This window comes from Perognathus longimembris, chromosome 20 (genome assembly GCF_023159225.1).
Source record: "Perognathus longimembris pacificus isolate PPM17 chromosome 20, ASM2315922v1, whole genome shotgun sequence".
Lineage (NCBI taxonomy): Eukaryota > Metazoa > Chordata > Mammalia > Rodentia > Heteromyidae > Perognathus > Perognathus longimembris.
Window position 1 is genome coordinate 7,195,172 of NC_063180.1, and position 5,761 is coordinate 7,200,932.

Sequence of the window (5,761 nt, forward strand, 5' to 3'; positions counted from 1 at the left end):
ACCCACTTTATATCTTTCTAATGCTTATCTCTTTACTAGCTGCACCCATCAGTATTTGTGTATGTATGTGTCTTAAACTGCAAATTCTTAGTGGGAGGGTACTGTACCTTATGTTGGATTTCCTACAACCCTTGACCCAGTTCTTTGTCCATAGTGATTACTCAGTGACTGTTGGCTAAGGGAGTGAAAAGATTCATTTGATTATCTAATGCACTGCTTCAGTTCTTTTTATTTTGTTGTCCCAACAAAGCTGTAGATTTCAAGAGAAAAGGTATATCTTGTAGTCCCAGACTTCCATACCCTAGCTCAAATCATGAGATGTTTGTTTCTGTACACTAGTTAATGGGTATCAGATCATGTTTATAAGATTTTTTTTTTTTTTGCCAGTCGTGGGGCTTGGACTCAGGGCCTGAGCACTGTCCCTGGCTTCTTTGTGCTCAAGGCTAGCACTCTGCCACTAGACCCACAGCGTCACTTCTGGCCGTTTTCTGTATATGTGGTGCTGGGGAATCGAACCCAGGGCTTCATGTATAGGAGGCAAGCACTCTTGCCACTAGGCCATATCCCCAACCCCACGTTTATAAGTTTTTACTTAATTTTTTCCTTAGGAAAAAGTATTTCCTATGAGACAGAAATAATACACCAGTCTCCTTAGAATATCTAAATAGAATATCATAATAGGTGGTCACTATTGGTAGCCTATTTCTACTATCTTTCTAATAGATCCTCATATTTACTAAATCTTCTCAAGCTCTTAGTTCTAGCAGTAGTTCAGTAGATCAATTAATCTAGGCCAAGCACAGGATGCTTGAGTGACTTAGCATTGGGTGTATAACTCAATTCTAGCCACAGGAGACAAGAGAAAGGATTCTAGAGATCTCTGGGGAAAGTTTTCTCTCTGCTAAGAAAGTCACACTTAAAAACAAGATCTTTTCTTCCTCTCGGTCCCATATTGAACCCGAGTTGGAAGAGGTGAGTCCAGTCTCAAAATGGAGGGCCACGATCCAAAGGAACCAGAGCAGCTGTGGAAGCTGTTTATTGGTGGTCTGAGCTTTGAAACTACAGATGATAGTTTAAGAGAACATTTTGAGAAATGGGGCACACTCACAGATTGTGTGGTAATGAGAGATCCTCAGACAAAACGTTCCAGGGGCTTTGGTTTTGTGACTTACTCTTGTGTTGAAGAGGTGGATGCAGCCATGTGTGCTAGACCCCACAAAGTTGATGGACGTGTTGTAGAACCAAAGAGAGCAGTTTCTAGAGAGGATTCTGTGAAGCCAGGAGCCCATCTAACAGTGAAGAAAATTTTTGTTGGTGGTATTAAAGAAGATACAAAAGAATATAATTTGAGAGACTACTTTGAAAAATACGGCAAGATTGAAACCATAGAGGTTATGGAAGACAGGCAGAGTGGACAAAAGAGAGGATTTGCTTTTGTAACTTTTGATGATCATGATACAGTTGATAAAATTGTTGTTCAGAAATACCACACTATTAATGGGCATAATTGTGAAGTGAAAAAGGCTCTTTCTAAACAAGAGATGCAGTCTGCTGGATCACAAAGAGGTCGTGGAGGTGGATCTGGCAACTTTATGGGTCGTGGAGGAAACTTTGGAGGTGGTGGAGGTAATTTTGGACATGGTGGAAACTTTGGTGGAAGAGGAGGCTATGGTGGTGGAGGTGGTGGCAGCAGAGGTAGCTATGGAGGAGGCGATGGTGGATACAATGGATTTGGAGGTGATGGTGGCAACTATGGCGGTGGTCCTGGTTATAGTAGTAGAGGAGGTTATGGTAGTGGTGGACCAGGTTATGGAAACCAAGGTGGTGGATATGGTGGTGGAGTAGGAGGTTATGATGGTTACAATGAAGGAGGAAATTTTGGTGGTGGTAACTAGGGTGGTGGTGGAAACTATAATGATTTTGGAAATTACAGTGGACAACAGCAGTCAAATTATGGACCCATGAAGGGGGGCAGTTTTGGTGGAAGAAGCTCTGGCAGTCCATATGGTGGTGGTTATGGATCTGGTGGTGGAAGTGGTGGATATGGTAGCAGAAGGTTTTAAAAACGACAGAAAAAGGGCTACAGTTCTTAGCAGGAGAGAGAGCGAGGAGTTGTCAGGAAAGCTGCAGGTTACTTTGAGACAGTCGTCCCAAATGCATTAGAGGAACTGTAAAAATCTGCCACAGAAGGAACGATGATCCATAGTCAGAAAAGTTACTGCAGCTTAAACAGGAAACCCTTCTTGTTCAGGACTGTCATAGCCACAGTTTGCAAAAAGTGCAGCTATTGATTAATGCAATGTAGTGTCAATTAGATGTACATTCCTGAGGTCTTTTATCTGTTGTAGCTTTGTCTTTTTCTTTTTCTTTTCATTACATCAGGTATATTGCCCTGTAAATTGTGGTAGTGGTACCAGGAATAAAAAATTAAGGAATTTTTAACTTTTCAATATTTGTGTAGTTCAGTTTTTCTACATTTTAGTACAGAAACTTTACCAAAATGCAGTTTTGAAGGTGTTTCCTCGTGAGTTAACAAGTAAAGATCATTGTTAATTACTATTTTGTATGAATTTTGCTAAAGTTAACTGTAAAGAAACACCTTACTGACTCGCAATTTAAGGGGAATCTATTCTCCTCATTTCCAAACCATGATATGAATGGGCGCTGACATGTGGAGAGAATAGATACTTGTATGTATGCATTGTGTGTTTTAGATACATAGGATTGGGTATTTAAATTAGCATATTTGTGAATTTAATAGCATTAAGATTACCTTCAAGTGAAAAAAAATTCTCAAAATCCCTATTTGGTTTTTGTGCATTTTCTTTCAATGTAATCATGATTTTGGTGTGTTTAAGATTTGCTGAATTCTAGCTGTATTTAGAACCATCTCCATTCTACATTTACCCTGATTACATTTGAGACTGACTGCTTCCATAGTTTTGGAGTGTAAAGCATGTCTGCTGCCCTCTGTTTAAATTTTTAAAGGGTAGTGGATGTTTTCCCCATCCTTTTAGAAACTATTCTTAATTTTTGATACAGGACCACTAAGTGTGCAATGTCTGAGCATATTAGTGAATACCTGATTTTATTGTTTTTCCTTTGAAACCCCTGAGACCTATACGTTTTTATTACTTTCCTTGGTTTAATTTCTCCATGCAAGTTTTCAGAGCAAGAGAATAAAAAGACACTTCATTGTCAAATTCTAAAAAAAAAAAAAAAAAAAAAAAGACAAGATCTTTGACTCTCTGGACTGTATAATGTCTGCAAACAGTTTCTTCAACTGCCACAGCCATTAGAAATGATGAAGAGTTCTCGCATTAAGGCAAAGGTGGTGTCAGGGAGAGAAAAACAAGGAAACAAAAAGAAGACCCCTGGCTTGCAGGGCGTTAATTCACTTTCGGTTGTTTAGTATTGCTGTTCCATTATCTCCTCCTTGCTGCTGAAAACATCTGATAGACCATAATTTCTAAATCATCATTACTGGAAATGTGAGCTGAGACCATTGTGAGCTGGCTATGAATGTGGGATTTCAGACTACCCAAGATTGATTGAATTGAAAATGGTTTATTAATAAGATTTTCCAGTAGATTCATTGGTGCATTAAAGTTAGAGACTCATGGAACCAATGAGTGTCCTACAGTTATGGCTTTCAGGTCAACAGTTACTTAGTTCACTTATATGTATATTCTACACTTAGCATTCATGATGAGCAGGACTCAAAGGTGGCCCAGTTCCACCAAGCAGATGCAATGAACCAAGTGTGACCATACAGGCACAGACACCGTAGCTTGTTACAAGCTTCAGTAGAACAGGAGGAGCTATTAATTTTCTCATTTGAACCTCCTCAGTGGTTTCACATTATACAGAGCATAAAACCCAAAACCTTCTAACACATTTTCAGGGCTGGTTGCTGGCCAGAGTGCTAGCCTCACAAAAAACACTTAGTGACAGTGCCTAAACCTTGAGTTCAAGCCCCAGGACGTGCACACATAATAGAAGGCTCAATAAAAGCTGTTGACCAACAGGGGTTTGGGAAACTAGTAGAGAAGCTCCCAGTTTGAGAAACAAGTAGAGATGGCTGTTCTGTGCAAAGTTTAGTATATGCATATCTGAAAACCCATGGTAGAGGCTCTTGATGCAATTAATACACATTAAAAAATGGAAAGCCGGGGCTGGGGATATAGCCTAGTGGCAAGAGTGCCTGCCTCAGATACACGAGGCCCTAGGTTCGATTCCCCAGCACCACATATACAGAAAACGGCCAGAAGCGGCGCTGTGGCTCAAGTGGCAGAGTGCTAGCCTTGAGCGGGAAGAAGCCAGGGACAGTGCTCAGGCCCTGAGGTCCAAGGCCCAGGACTGGCCAAAAAAAAAAAAAATGGAAAGCCGATGGAGAGCAAAGTGGAAGAGACTCTGTTCTGAGGGACGGGTGCTGGTGGGAGAGGGAGGGCTAACAAGGAGGTGAATGGGAATGAATATGCGTGAAGCAGCTGTTTGCATGTATAAAAATAGAATACGGAAATTGTTTTAGGAAGGAGAGAGTGGAATGGAGAGATCAATAGAGGGGGGAGGGTGATGGGATACATTGTGTACATGTAAGGAAATATTACAACAGAACCCTCACACAACTAAGGTAAGCTAATAAAAAATCAACATACTGCACTTACTATCTATTGTTCCATAGCAAATTATTTCCAACCAGACTACTTGAAACAATTATTTATTGTAAAAATAAAAGAAGTTTGCCTGGTGCTGTTGGCTGTAATCCTACCTACACAGGAGGCTGAAACCTGAGGATCATGATTAGAAGCCAGCCTAGTTGTATAAAGAGGTTACTCAACTTATGAGTGTCTTGATTAATATCACCTCTTCCTTTGTTCTCCCTCATATCCCCTTTGATCTCTAACTTTGTTACATAATTTGGTGTACATTAAGTTTAATGACTGCATTTGCTCACTTGTCCTCCCTCTCTCCATTTGTGTGTCACCCTTTACTTTACCACCAAAACACATTTCTATTTCCTGGTATTCATTTTGTTAAACAATTCATTAAACTCTTACCTCCAACTGACTCGCAAAAAGATGGAAGTGGAGCTGTGGCTCAAATGGTACCAGTCTTGAGCAAAAAAGCCAAGCAAGAGCTCAAAGCCCTGATTCAAGCCCCAGTGGTGGCACCAAAATAAAGTGTGTTTCTGGGATAAGAATTCAGACATGATATAGCAGAGAAGGCATGTTCCATTCCCTGCCATCGAGGGCTTCCACTGGAGGCAGCCATCTGTTATAGGTAGTGCCACATGGTTAGTGTCGTGGTTAATACCAGAGCTGTCAGGTGAGAGTCTGAACAAGTTTTGGACAGTGTATTGAATTATTCTCAACTTCATGTTAATGTTGAGAGAAGAGTATTAATTTCCCTATTACAGGAAACTGAGGCTGAGGAGCGGGCTCAAGTAACTTGCCAAGGTCATGAGGTTAATGGATAGCTAAGTCAGGACTTGAATCCATCCTTTGCTTTATGCCAAATGTCTGACTGGGAAGAAATGGGGAGACCTTTAGGAGACTAAAGTATACCTGATCTTTCTAGGCTCTATCCAGTGGAGATAAGGCCTTGTAGGCAACACTGTCCTTCAGATAAAGCTTTATTTGTTCCCTTTTATTTGCTGCTTTAACTACAATGTTTCATATCTGTATTTAAGAGGATGCTAACAAATAGAGAAGGAAAATATGAAAAGTAAAGAAAAAGACTGTTTTCTTGAGAAAGCCCT

The 5,761-nt window shown here is 40.4% G+C and overlaps 1 pseudogene; it reads left to right on the forward strand.

Moving 5' to 3' along the window:
- Window positions 1-989: 989 nt before the first annotated feature.
- On the forward strand, window positions 990-2,450 carry LOC125368419 (annotated as a pseudogene).
- Window positions 2,451-5,761: the final 3,311 nt, after the last annotated feature.